This window comes from Epinephelus fuscoguttatus, linkage group LG23, assembly GCF_011397635.1.
Source record: "Epinephelus fuscoguttatus linkage group LG23, E.fuscoguttatus.final_Chr_v1".
Classification (NCBI taxonomy): Eukaryota; Metazoa; Chordata; class Actinopteri; order Perciformes; family Serranidae; genus Epinephelus; species Epinephelus fuscoguttatus.
The window spans coordinates 21741731-21756348 of NC_064774.1; the positions used below are offsets into that span (position 1 = coordinate 21741731).

At 40.6% G+C, this 14618-nt stretch overlaps 1 protein-coding gene across 4 annotated transcripts in view; it reads right to left on the reverse strand.

Annotated features, from left to right (window-relative positions):
• Positions 1–14618, reverse strand: part of LOC125883407 (adhesion G protein-coupled receptor L3-like) — a 277555-nt gene that overhangs the window by 152708 nt on the left and 110229 nt on the right. The window lies entirely within an intron of this gene.

Here is a 14618-nt window from a genome sequence, read left to right on the forward strand (position 1 = left end):
GGAAAACATGAGGCATCAAAATTATTTCAGATGCCATTCATTTCTGGAGGTCACTACATTAAAAAAAACAACAACTAATTGATATTTTCAAACTAGCGATGCACAAATGGCATAGGTCCACTGATTAGTAGGGGAGTAATGACATTTAAGTAAATTCCAATCCACACCTCTTTACCAAAGCCAAGTTGTGTTTGACTTTCGATCCACTGGTCGTGAGGACGGTCTCGAAGCAAAATCCAATTGCACAAATTGACCCAATCAGTTCAGTTGCATCACTAATGCAATGCATACGTTGGTGTGAGAGTTCTGACCTTTCTTACAACAGAGACGGCAATTGTGGCGACCAGAACGAGATCATGTGCAGTGAGGGTATATCTAAAGGTAGCTTTTATTGTCATTAATACACTGTAAGCACACTGAGCTATGCACCAAAGGGCTGAATGAAGTGGATAACAACGAGGAGGGGGATTAATCACGATCCTCCCGGCCAGTCACATCACTGGTCTCATACATTTTAAACAGCTCCGCCCAAGCAGTGACTGGCGAAAATGGCTCCCCCAACAGAGAGCAAAGCACGGTGGGAAAATAATTCTGTTTTCTGGGAGGTTCAGAGCAGCAATGTGCAAATACATAGCACCAAAGGCAGGTAACATGCCTTTGTGTTTGCAGAGATACAGAAAGTTTGGCAACACAAAAATCCTCAATTGCCCACTGACTCAGTTACGAAATGAATTATTTATTGCATTATTTTGATGTTTGTCTTTTTCACATAGGCGATTGATCAGGTTTGGTTCAATTAGATATGCGATAGCGCTGCTGCTGCCAGAACTATGAGTGAAGCAGTTTGTTTAAGCTGTTTATTTGATTGCATAAACAGACAATTTCCCATAATAATCCTGTTTACACTGCTATCCAGGGAGGGTTGTGCTTTTTTTTTTTTTTTTTTTTCCCAGGAGATGAATTGTGTGCTCACCCCTATCAAATACAATCAAAACTATTACAATCACAGTTCTGCTGTGTAACATTATACTGTCATTCAGCAATTATAAATGCAATGCTAGTTTTGCTAGAAAAGTTGTGTAAGGTAATGACTCCTGCAGCTGTTGCCCCTGGCAACCCAGGGTTGTTGGATGCGGATATAGAGAGAAGACTGGTGGGAACAAACAGTCCCAAGATTGCTCAGTGATGTGGAGAAAAGAGAGAACTTTTAAACTGTCTTGAGAGTTTTTATTTTCAGCTGTATGTCCAGTAATGTGTCCCTTAGGAAGTCATCATCTCCTAAACATGATGGTTTGTAGTGCTTAAACTGGGAGGATACCGAGTCAGCTTAGGTGCACAGAAAGTTTCCTGAGTGGCTATTCTGTGGCAGTCTGGTGTTGAATGTTGTCAGATATTTCCAAGACTAAAGTTCTTGAAATAATCACATAAAAATGTGTTACAAATGTTTATATAAACGTGACTACCTGTGGGAAGCTTCTGATTTAAGATTCCGTTAACAAGAGTCAGCAATGCATTTTTTATCATGTTTCATAACCCCTGCTGGTAGAATCACCAATCACCAATTATCAAGTGATTTCACAAAAATACCAAAGGTGTGGAATCAAGTCACATGGCTTGGGCTTGAGTCACAAATTTGATGACTTCAGAACTTCCAACCATCCGTCCATTTTCATCCACTTATCCGAGGCCGGGTCGCAGGGATAGCAGGCCAAGCAAAGCACCACAGACGTCCCTCTCCCAGCAACGCTTTCCAGCTCCTCCTGTGGGACCTTGGGGTCCCCCAGGCCAGACGAGATATGTAATCCCTCCAGCGTGTTCTGGGTCTGGCCAGGGCCTCCTACCAGGATGATATGCCCAGAACACCTCTAACTGGAGGCGCCCAGGAGGCATGCTGATCAGATGCCCTAACCACCTCAACTGACCCCTTTTGAGGTAACTTGCAACTTTACTTGGACTTAAACACCAATGCCGGGTGACTTCACTTGAAGTACGCGATGCCTTACCCCAAACCCCAAGATTAAAATGTATATTATTTAAACAGTGCGCCACAAATCACTTTATTTCCCATTGTTTCCTGATCAACTAACATATTCCTTCATTCCAAAAAAGTCTAGTTAATTCCTTTAGATCCACTTTGTCTGAACCAATCCAACAGTATCAATAAAGTTGCAGGAAAGAACCTTGAAGAACTAAAGGCATGTTACTGAGTGCCAGTTGGAAAAAAAAAACTCATACTAAAGGTAATGCCGGTTGTGTACAAAAACTACTCGATGGTCAACTAAAAAAGAAAAAGAAAAAATGGCAGTATGCAAAACATGCCGGCTGAACTTTCAACAAACATGTTTTAACAAAAGGATACAGATTTAAGAAAGCATTTATGATTTTTGTAAATCAATATTTCATCACTCTGTTGTTTAAATGCCATTCCATTTGGTGAAGAGCATAGTAAGACTTGTTTGGGACTCACAATTCAAAGCTTAAGACTTGGAATTTGACTTTGGACTCGTCAGTCTTGACTTGGGACTTGACTCTGGCCCTTTGTGCATAGACTTGAGACATACTTGGAAGATAATGACTTGGTTCCACCTCTACAAAACACTAAAACCTCACTACCTTTGCATAGAAATTGAATTGTGTTGCATCTTTTCTTCCACTTTCTTGCTATGCTAGCTGCCAAGGGCACCAATACATGGGCTAGAAAGAAAAGGAACATACTTCCAATAAGGTAATGTACACAGGGCATAAATCAACACAACCATTTACTTAGGTTAGTTTACAATAGACAATGTTAATCTGAAGGAAAGTCATCAGAGGAAAGATGTTTTCATGGCAAAGTGGAAGACGGAGGGGATGAAAGAGCCACAACAAGTTTTGGACCTCATTCCAAAAAGCAGCCATGAATCAGCATGAAATGATGTTGTTTTTATCTTTGGGGAGAGATGATGAATAGCCAGGAAAGTTATTAAAGGTCTATAGAAGTTGCATGCCCTTTCTATGTTGCAGAGGGGGGAAAGAAATGGATCCACCGCTTCAGGGCAGGAGGAAGAGACATCAAATGTGTATGTTGCCTACTCCCACCTGCCAATTAAAAGAAAAAAAAAAAGAAGAAGCAGAAAACTAGAAGAACAAGGATGAAAGACTATGGAGTGCAGAGAAGGGCAAATATCAGATAGAGGGAAGGAAAAAGCGTAGTCGGCTCCCTGCACTCTGACTAACCACCTGCTCCAGTCTGAATTAGCCCTTTCTTTACTGTTTGCACTCATCCAAGTGAAACTCACTCCCCTAGCTGACAAATGGACTGAGGCCTCCTGCTTCCATTTTTTAACACATTATAAAACCCCATGTTTAGTGAGCCACCACTGTGACGGCTATTAATCTGACACTACTGTATGACCAGGCTGAGGCTTCCTGAGGGTAATGTGAAAGGGTGCCTCGTACTTCTGAAAACTCTCAAACTTCTGGATTCTTTGGCAAAGCACTCAGCTTGGAGGGGCATAACAAAGCCTATGGGGCATTCCGCTCCGAATCCAAAAATGGACATCGTTACGGTCGATTCAAACCACTGGTCAATCCGCTCCTTTCAACTCAATCTCCTGAGAGATACCAATCCGCTTCGTACTGTATGTGGAGATGTCCTTAAACATTCCCCATTTGCCATGTCGGGCTTCCTTTTCCGCCTAATCACCACAGAGTCTTGTAGGGGCACGTCTGGAGACCTGGGCTGACTGGATGGGCTGCGGGCTTGAAATTTACAGCAACTAATTGGCCAAAATTGAATGTGGCAGGCTCTTATCAAAGAGGATTGGAATAGGGTTGGAGGCAGGATGGGGCTGAAAAATGAGACAGGATAATGAATGTCAGGTGATGTCATCCAATGCTGGAAAAGAATAGAGTGAGGAAGAAATAAACCTCTTTGATTTAAAAAGTCTTTAGGAAAAGAGGGTTACGCAAGAGGCAAACATGCACAGATGGAAAGACGGTTTAAATTCTTTCCATAATCCAAACAACTCCCAAATTTGTTTATTACTTATCATGTTTGCTTTATAGCGAAAGGGAATTTTTATCGTCTCTCTCTGTCAGAGCTTTTATTATTACCCTTTTGCATATTAATGTTGGCTGCAAAACCACCCACCATTCTCTATTTGTTCGTACTATTACAACAGGCGGTTGTCCCCCGCTGCGCTCATCGGTCATGTTTTTGTTCTGTAATTGTCAGGTGCTCAACACATAATTGTATCATGGAAAAACAGCCTCCAACGAAGAGTAAGCAAGACAAACCAACGACTCCTGCACAAACAGAGGAAGGCTGGTAGAAAAAGCGTGTAGTCGAGACCTCATAGAAACTCTGCTGAGTGATGGATGCAAAATATGCACTCCACATAATCAAATGTGCTGCGCGCATGGTTAAAACAAAGTGTACATAATTATATGTATACTTTGCAGTGTATTTCTAGTTTGGGATGCCCAGTGGGAATCAAAGTAAAAGTGGCTGTGGATCTTTCTATATGATTAAGTACCACAGAGCACCTTTTATTACAATCTGCCTAACAGAACCTTTAATTTAAAGCAGCACCTGCGTGATATTTGCACTTCCAACACTGAAGTCATGCATTAATTCATCTGACATCCCATTGTTTGGGGAGTTAAATGTTTATGCAAACCTCTACTTTAAACAAGGGAGGCCACTTCTGATAGAGCTTTGGGGGTCATGCATGAGCAATGATGGTATTAAGCTCACGTCTGCTCAGCATGATAAGCTCTCTCTTAATGTCACTGGTAGCTGTCTATTTGCAAATATTAAAGACTATATTAAGTATTTAAGGCCACTGCATGAATATGAATGTGTTTCAGCTTTTTCTGATGTACTGAGAAACAAAAGAATACATTACAGGTAAGGCTGGGCAATATATCACTACCGGGATTTTAGACTAGATATTGTCTTCGATTTTGGATATCATAATACTGTGAGTGTTGTCTTTACTGATTGTAAAGGCTGCATTACAGTAAAGCGATGTCATTTTCTGAACTTACCAAAATGTTCCAGATATATTAGTATTTGTCTTTACCCACTTCGTAAATATATGCACATTACTGATGATTACGTATCAAAACTCTCCCTGTGTAAATATTTTGTGAAAGCACCAACCTTCTCGCAATATCAATATTGAGGTATTTTTGTCAAAGATATATTTGATTTTTTATATCAAGCCCTACATTATAGGGACGGGAATCACCAGAGGATCCATGATACGATATTATCACGATACTTAAGTCACCATACAATATCATTGCAATTTTAAATACGCTGCGATATGTTGAGTATTGTGATAAACTATATTGCGATATATTGCGATTAATTACCCTCATTCAACTGTAAATTATGTCCTGAAAGGAAAACATGTTTAATTTAATAAGAAAAAGGTTTCAGTCCGTTCATCTCACCTCAGCCATTGTTGCAGCAGCAGCAACATGTATCTAGTGTACCGCAAAAAGCAACTGATTATATTATTCTAGCAGGCTACCTAAAGTTTAATTTTTATTAATATTAATAATCTATAAAATAAAAAAAAAATGATACTTGCCACACAAAAATATCGCGATACTATGCTGTATGGATTTCCCCCCACCCCTACTACATTATAGGAGAGCTATGGCCATTTTAAAAGTCATACATGTTTTTACTATGGTCCAAGACATCCACCAAAATATTAGCAGATATAAACAACTCTCTGCCAAATCCAAATACCTAAACTCAAATTTGTGATGTTATAGGGCACCGGTTCCCAACCTGAGGGGCCCAACCCCATTATGGGTCACCAGAGCTCCACAGAGGGTCACAGGGCTTTCTTGGTTGTAATGGGTGTAACTATACAGTAGGCCCTTTATCTCAGCATTTCATTCATCTCTGTGAGGAATAACAAGTTGTTGTTGTTAAGAAATTCCATAAAAAAGATCTTGGAAATACCAGGAAATCTCATCTCTGATGAAATATTTACAGTACAGCAAATAATCTGCTCAAAATTCATCCAATTGCTCATTTTACACAAACCTCCTGCAGAAATTCCATTCACTATTTGGGTTAATTATACAGTTCATCAGTTCTATACTGCTATTGTTGTGAATTGAATATGATATGAAGTATCCATTAAATATGTCACAGTCAGGGATCATCAGTTTACTCAATGATAAAAAAGGGGTCTCTTAGAAGTTCAGGAACAATTGTTACAGGGTATGAAGTCATTAGTTCAAGGTCCATGCAGTGTAATAAATTCAGCGTCATACTTGCGTTTGGCCATGTTGACAAGCTAGTTTGCTGTCTCTGTTAGATAGATCATTTGCTCACTCTACTTCAAAATTAAGTGGGTTTTTTTTTACAAACTGGACACATTTGTGCATCACTTGTGGTCCATACGGAATGGACCTGTGACCCATTTTTGGACCACGACCCCCCAGTTGGGAACCACTGTTCTAGATGACACTAATAGCAGCCAGAGGAGTGTTTTAAGTATATGGGTACATTTTCTGTTTCAGGACTGAGAACACTACAATATAATGAAGCTCATTTAGGGATGAAAAAGAAAAAACATGCTATGGGTCCATAAAAGCAGGCTCCCATTCATTGTCTATGGAGCTTCTCCAGCCTTTATCCTTAATGACAGCACAAATTTGAGACTGACTACTCTGGTTTATGGCTTTGAGAGTAGTTCATATTTGCAGATATCAATTGAATTTTCTTAGGCTACTTAAATAGCATATTGGAACTCTCAATTTCAATCTCCCCTTTAAAGCTACAATTAGAAATACAATTACTTCCCATAATGCAACTTCATAGCATCTTTCATTAGATCCCCCCAGCCTTCACTTTTTCCAAACACCACATCTCCAGTTTGTAATACAGTTTTTCTGTAAATTAAACATAATGATAATAAATCCAGGACAAAAACAATCCTGATGATGTCATTAGGGTTATTTTTTCCTGGACAGCTCAGTTGTTCTCCTTGTGATGACGAAATTGGACTTATAGTGCATCTCCATTTACTACATGATGCTGTCTTTTTTGTCTTAATAACAAGGACTTCTCATTAAAAGCAACCATTGCTTTATTTATATACATGTAAACAACAACCATGGTTATGGTGACATTCTATGAAGTAATAACTTCATTTCTGATAAAACACTGTGAGATCCCATCTGTATATTACAATCAAATGCTAAAAACCAAACGAGGACAAGAGATATGTGGGAGGATATGAAGCAGATGGTCACCCTCTCATATCTGCCTAGCCACCCTCAGAGCCGAGGGCAAGTGAGGACAGGTATGCATGTGCTTATGCTTTTAAGCTGTACGGAATAAAACTATCATGTTGACTAGTTTTGAGTATTTTTCCTTTGCTGCTTCAAGCATAATGCTTCTTGTGCAATTTCTAATAATAAATAACATACATTTTTAGTTAATAGGAATTGTAGCTTTCACTACAGGCTTTCAAAAAAGTGTCACCTTGATTTCAACATTTGAGTATTTTTGGCAAGCGGGCAAGGCATGGACATCAGAATTTTCCTTTTTTCTACTCCAGAAAACCTGCCCCCATAACAGCCAGCTGAAAATGAGAGGATTTAAATGAAGATGGGCAAAAGAACCGATGGGGATTCTTCAGTTAATCCTACTCTCCTGCTCAAGCAAATATCTCATCAAATCCTTCAACTCTGAAATAAGGTCAGAAGCCAAGGATAATGAGAGCTGGAACGTATGGGAAAGATCACCAGCAAAGGAGAAAGGATCCTCCCATCTGCTTCCCCCTCCTTATCCCTCAATCATTCCTGTCCCTCTGTCAGCACATGTTTTCATCCGACGGGAGCCCAGTCATTTGTCACATGCGTTCCAGCCTTAGCATGGTGAAGTAAATAATGGCCTGGAAGCATTTATTTTCCACATAAACGTCATTAACAGGAAGGTTGTCAAATGTCGACTGTCACAAGGCCAGCAGGTTCAAATCACAGGTTGCCGCTCATTTAGTTTTATCGTCCTCGAGAGCCTCATCAAGCTGTGGTATCTATTAACCTTCATCATTAGTGTCATGTGCACAAACACAAAATGCTAGTAGACAAAAATATGTATTGTTCTTCTTTGTTCCTTGAAATGACAAGTGTGATGACACAGCAGTGGGAAGAATCCCAGTGGGGGGAACAAAAATGAAAGAGATACAAAAGACAAAAGGAGAGTCTGGGCAGATAGGAACAAGAATGTGTGTGTGTTTGGATGTATGTGTTTGGTGGATTTGCACCTTCCTGACCTGCTTTTCTCCTTCAGGGGTCATGCACAAGCCTGCCACAATGCTATCAGCTGTCCCTTAAGGTGCCTGCTGAGGTCTACTGAGATATAAGGTGATATATAGCTTTGATATAGCCTGTAATTACTAGCCGTGAAGGCCACACCGCCTTGGGGAAAGGAAAAGGGGAACACAAAAAGAGGGAGGAGAGAGACACTGGGGCTCTGATGGGAAAAGGGTCAGTGTTGTTTGATAGCACAAGCGCCCGGCCTCTCCAGTGACTTCACACAGTGGGAAATGGCACCAGATCTATACATGCTTTGGAGGGAGACGGATTCAACAGACGCCTTAGCTCCCAAACAATAAGCTCCAAAAATAGCCCACGAGGGAATGGCAGTGATTGCAAAAAGCACAGGCTGCAGCATGTGTGTACAAACTATGCAAATGGCCTCAAATTGTGCTGAATTAATCCTTAGTAGTGCGTTTCAATTACAGCATCATTAGCCCCCATCTCGCCTGCATCACGGCACCACCTATAGGTGACATGTTTATCCAGGGGCTGTGGAGTCTGCACAGCCATGATGCTCACAGCACAAAGGGAGGAATGGCTAATGAAAGAGAGCCATTCATTTCATCCTGTCACAGCATGGTGCGAGACAACCTTCATTTTGGGATGCATTACAGCACTCACAAGCTCAGTGGCGTGCTATCACTCAGATACAGGCTGCTATTAGCTCTCACTTAAAAGACCAAACGCCTTGCCGAAGTGGCCCAGTGTACACCTTTTACGAGTGGGCTGAACTAGAAAAGGTAGCGCTCGGGTTTGATAGCTGAATATCAATGGAGCACTCTTAGTGGCTGGGGAAGCGAGGGGGATTGAGCTGCCTAAATGTATATTGACAGCTGAGAGAGCCGGTGATATGGCTGGGCATTTGCCGGTGATGGATGCGAGCCTGGCACACAGACTAAGCCAGCAGCAGCGTGGCTCATCTTCAGACGGGATGTGAATGCTAACTACCATGCTTGCCAGTCACCACGACTTAACTGGTGCCAGCAGGAGAGGCAGGTGGTACACAGGCGAGGGGAAAAAAGGGGGCAGAGTCCCACAAGGGGAAAATACTATCAGTGCATTCACAAGCATGCTAATTAGATTTTAAGGTAATGCTGAGATTATTACACCTTAACCTGTTTATCTTTGTTAAATTAAACATAATCAGATTAGATTAGTCGCCAATCTTTTTACTCACTCTGCAGTGTCCCAGTTCCATACCACATACTAAATATATACAGTTACAGCAGGTGGAATACAAGAACATGCTTTGCCATTTTATACCAACAGGAAATTAATAAATTATATGTCAGACATCGATCAAATCGCAACTTCAGAATTCAAACACCAATTAAACTTCACAAAAAGGGAGCAAAAGGGTTTTGTAAATATTTAGCATGTGTTTTTTTATGATCTTTCAGACGCTGCTCTCACCCTTGTTAGCAATTTATTTATTTGTGTGCAGCTGTGAGTAGTGCCTCCATCTTCTTTGTGGACTGTAATGAGGGAACCTACATCAAGTGCTTTTTGGTGTACATACTGGCTTCTTTGAATATACTTAATTTTGTCACTTTTCCAGTGTGAAAATACATATTTTTCCTCTCACATGTAGTGCTATTTATCAAACGAGACTGTTTTGGTGTGAGTTGCCAAGTGTTGTGTGCCTTCTCTCCAACATAATGGAAGTAGATGGCGCTCAGCTTGTGGTGCTCCGCAATCCACAGACATTTTTGTGAGCAGTTTCATGTAGGAACTACTTTCTTTCTACTGAACTACACACGCTGACCTTATCACTGTGCAGAAGAAAGCTCACCTAGCGCCACTGAGCTAGCTAATGTAGGACACCATTAAGGTTTTGATCTTGCACTGTCACATGCATGAGACTTTCGCCCATGAGTAGATGCACGCTTCCTTCTGTGGTGTGATACAGTTAGCAGGTGTTCCGTAGAAAGAAAACTGTTCCTATATTAAACTGTTCACAACAAGGTCTGTGGATTGATTTCGAGTAAGCAGGTCATGATTTCTGGAAAGAGTTTCTGGTGACTTTTTCAAATATTGAGCATAGTGCTAGTTCAGGACACGATGTCAAGCTCAGCTCACATCCCAGCTACATCAGCTCATCTCAAACAGCACAATCAACTGATGGAGCAGCTGGTTGATGAAAGGGAGTCAGCTGATAGATCACATGATTCCTTTCTATACAACCAATTTGTAAATCTCATTCAGGGTGCCCTATTTAAACTGCTCTGGCCTGCCTACTGTTGCTGCTTCCTCTGCAAGCCGCTCTGCAACCCACCTCCACCCCAGCTCCTCCTTTTCATGCTGGGTCTGACTTATTAATGTCATTTCTGTTTGTCATTGATGCTGGCTCTGTTCTGTTCCCGGGGGGTCTTTGCCGCTGCTGTGCATGCCTTAGGGTTTCTATGTAGGCACATGGAAGGGCAGGGAAGTTTGCTCTCTTTGGGCTTTCCTCATTTGCACGTGGAAGGGCAGAGAGGTATAATCTCTTTGCCTTAAGGCTTTCCACATAGGCGTATGGAAGACGCTTTCTGCATAGGCCTAGGGAAGGCAGAGAAACCCCAGAACAGAGCCATATTGCCAAATATCATACTGCCAATAAAATATGAATGAAACAAAGTTTTCTTTGACTAAAGTGTTCCTGACTGAAGTATTTTTTGGCGCTTTGAGCACCACAAGCTGAGTGCCATCTGGTACATTATACTAGAGAGAAGGCAGACATCTCTACGGCTGATATCTCCAACACTCTGCTATCTACACCAAAACAATCTAGATTGATAAATAGCACTACAGATAAGAGGAAAATATGTATTATGTTTTTTGGAGTGAACTGTCACTTTAAGTTAAACAATCAGAAAACTTTTGCTTGCAGGTCTTGTCACCGCCATTCTGGGAGAAGGTTGAGTCCCGCTGCTCTTGAGCACCACTTGAGTCCCATTCATATTAAACATATTTAATATTTACAGATGCCTTGCAGATTGCGTCACTAACACTCTGGCTTAATGAACTTTCAATCGTGTCTGTGTAAGAGGATAAGTATGTCTGATAGAGTCTGACCGATAAATCAACTTGGCTGATAATATTAATCAATAATATCAAATGTACGTGTATTTTTATGTACAGTATATAAAGCTGATTAGTAATAAATAAATGTAGTACAGAAATCCCAGGGTTATGCATGGTATAATTGTGAAACAGCGTCACTTTTGCGTAGGCTGGTACTACACGACATAAGAAGTTTCTTTTTCATCTTTAAAGACTCTTTTTCAGTGTGAACCCTCGCTACAATTCTTTATAAAGACATATTTAAGGGATCCTTATCAAAAATGCATGTTTATGTTCTGTGTTTTCATGAAAAAAATAGATACTGGGGGATATATCCTTATTGTATTCCTTTAAACTCTCATTGACTCTATTGATCGGCGCTATAGTGTCTATAGAGAAACTATGGCACGGCTGGCTGTATTTATGCAAATTCAGCCCGACAAAGAACAAAAAACATCAATGAATCCACCTCTTTTCTGTCTCCCTTTTGTTTTCTGCAGTCTGCAACACATCCTTCCAGACATCAGCCCAGTAATCAAACAACTCATGGAAACCACCATTATTGTGGAAATCAGGTTACTGCGAAGCATGTAAATGCTTTAATCACACTATTACATTGTTTGGGTTGTTTCCAGTGATTGGGTAATAGTGTGCATGTAAACATACTGCATGATCAATAGAGGGGGAGGAAGGAGACAGGAAAGAGCGAGACGGGGGAGGAAAATCCAGCTAAAATATTAATGAAAGAGAGCGCTTGCATCACTGCTGATATCGACTCATCGGAGATTATAAAGTAGACAAGCTACTGAAGAAAAAAAAAAGGATCTGGGGTAATAAGAGAAGAATTACAAAAATCTTGTGCTTCCAAATCTGATCAAAGCACGTTAGTTATAATTTCAAAAAAAAACAAACAAAAAAAACAAAGCAACCCTGTAAATGAACTAAGACATATATATCAACATGTGACATCGTGCTGTGGCTCGTTCTTTCATGCATCACATTATCACATTATCATCGCTACATCCATACATCTAAAAGTCAAATCTTTATGCCCTGGCTTCAACCTCGGCCTGATCACAAGTCTTTGAAGACTTCCTCTGTTCAAATTGCTTGCTTCTGGTTCGCTCTCGTTTTCTTTTTAACCCTAATGAGCTTAGCCGCAGGTGCCTAGCAACGGCTCTGACAGCCCTACAATGAAATAGTCGGGGGTGGCGTTCGTTTGTTGTGCTAACCTCCGCATGCTAATGTGTAGCTGTGTCGCTAAAGCCACAAATATCACTGAATGCTGCTTTGGCACCCCTCCCTCCCCACCCATTCTCAATTCATACCACCCACACCTTTCATCCACTTAGCAACTTCCTCTCCCAAGACAAAGTGCTCTGGCTCTGAATTGGGGTTGTGGTTACCTTTTACCATCACTGAAACACCCCCGGTAGCAACGAGATGCTAAAAAGACTTGCTTTTTCCCTGGTACTTTATGTTAGTTTTGTGTTCTTGACAGTAGCAGGACCCGTTGATTCATTCCTGCAGGGATTTTTAGTCTGAGTGGGCGGCTGGAGAACAAGGGAGCCGCAGGGTGCATCAATTATCTGACAACATGTTTCAAACTACCTCTTTTTACCATCAGCTGCTTTTCACACAGCTGATTATCTGAACTCTATGGTACCAAACTAAAAAGCCAAGAGCAATTGTTTGATAAAGCCCAAAGGTCCATTAGAATTCTCAAAGGGGTCCGTCCAATGTGAAACTAAAGCTTTGGAAATAAAAAGAGGTAGACAAACGTTAACACAGAGTAGCAATTTAGATAAAGTCCATCCCTTCTAAGTGCTGCAATAAGTCAACAAAAGAGCTGCGATGGACTATACATGTGTTCCCTCCACACCCGCCTCGAGCTCTACATTTTCTTGAATCCAGACTCCTTGGTTAAAACCCCCGAAACTTGTGTATATATTACCTTAATGTTCCCAATCCATTATACCGCAAAAACTAAAGCAGGGTAAGACTACACTGTGTCTGCCCTGACAAATAGGTCTCCAGGTCCCGGTTTGTGCACAACGAGGTCATAACTCTGAAAGCAAGACTCACAAGTGGCGGCAAAGCTAATCGAGCGCATTCCTATTTTGACAAATAACTAATAATGTAATCATGTTATGGTAAATTAACATTGATTTGTGACAGAGCAAAATTATGACTGATATGGATTAATCCATAACAGGGACATATTACCAAACCACCCAAAGACGAATTTTTGTATTCATATTCCCAAAACTCCAGTGACTTCACTGTGTAACCAACGCCCTGTGTTTTATATTTTTTGCTAATCTCATCAACCAATCCTCACATTTATCATACAATTCATAAAGATACTATGTGCTCTGTATTTTAAAATCTAAGCTCAATTTTCCCACAAAGCCATGACATTTCCATAGTCTCTGAAGTGAGCAAGATCGATAAATGCAGTTGTTCCATGAAGAAAAATTAATCTCGAGGAGCTGCGTTTAATTTCAGCAGACCTCAGGTGGTGTGAGTTACAGCATTTCTCATTAACTGAAGATTAGCTTATTATGTTTTCCAGATTTTTTCAACTAACACATCTACTCGAGTCAATTACTTAACAGCGGAAAGCAAATTTTGCTTGGGAGTGTGCCTTTGTGTGTGTACATATTCAAACATGCAAATACTCATGTTTCATTATCCTGAAAGGAGCTACAAGCAGCCCACTTTTTATCACTGTCATTTGTTGTCGTCATCTACGGAGCTTTAAAATGACTTAATATGAAAGAGCTTTGAAATGTGAAACACCGACAATATAAAAGAAAATACATTGTAAATCATGTCGTGTTTAAACCCCAGATATAAATCAAAGTCAAAGTGAAATTTGTATTCCCCTCACTCGTGTAAGGAAATATAGAGAATGATGTACTGTCCAGATTCCAGCTTACCAGCAACCTAATACCAAACAGAGATTTTTTATAAAAAGAAAAAGAAAAAAAAAAAGACTTTGCTTCTTCCCTAGACATCCCTGGGGTTGTCTGTAGTTTAGCATCATTTGTACATGTTTTTACTTCCTAAACCCTGATACCTTAAGGGAGAGTTACAAGAGAACATGGTGGTCTGAGCAACTGGGCCAAACTTAAGAAAAAAAACTGGACTTGGTTCTTGGACAGAAGAGCAACTGGTTTTATATTTATATACAACACAGTGGATGCACGTGGAATGATCGTCTCAAACTTAGAACC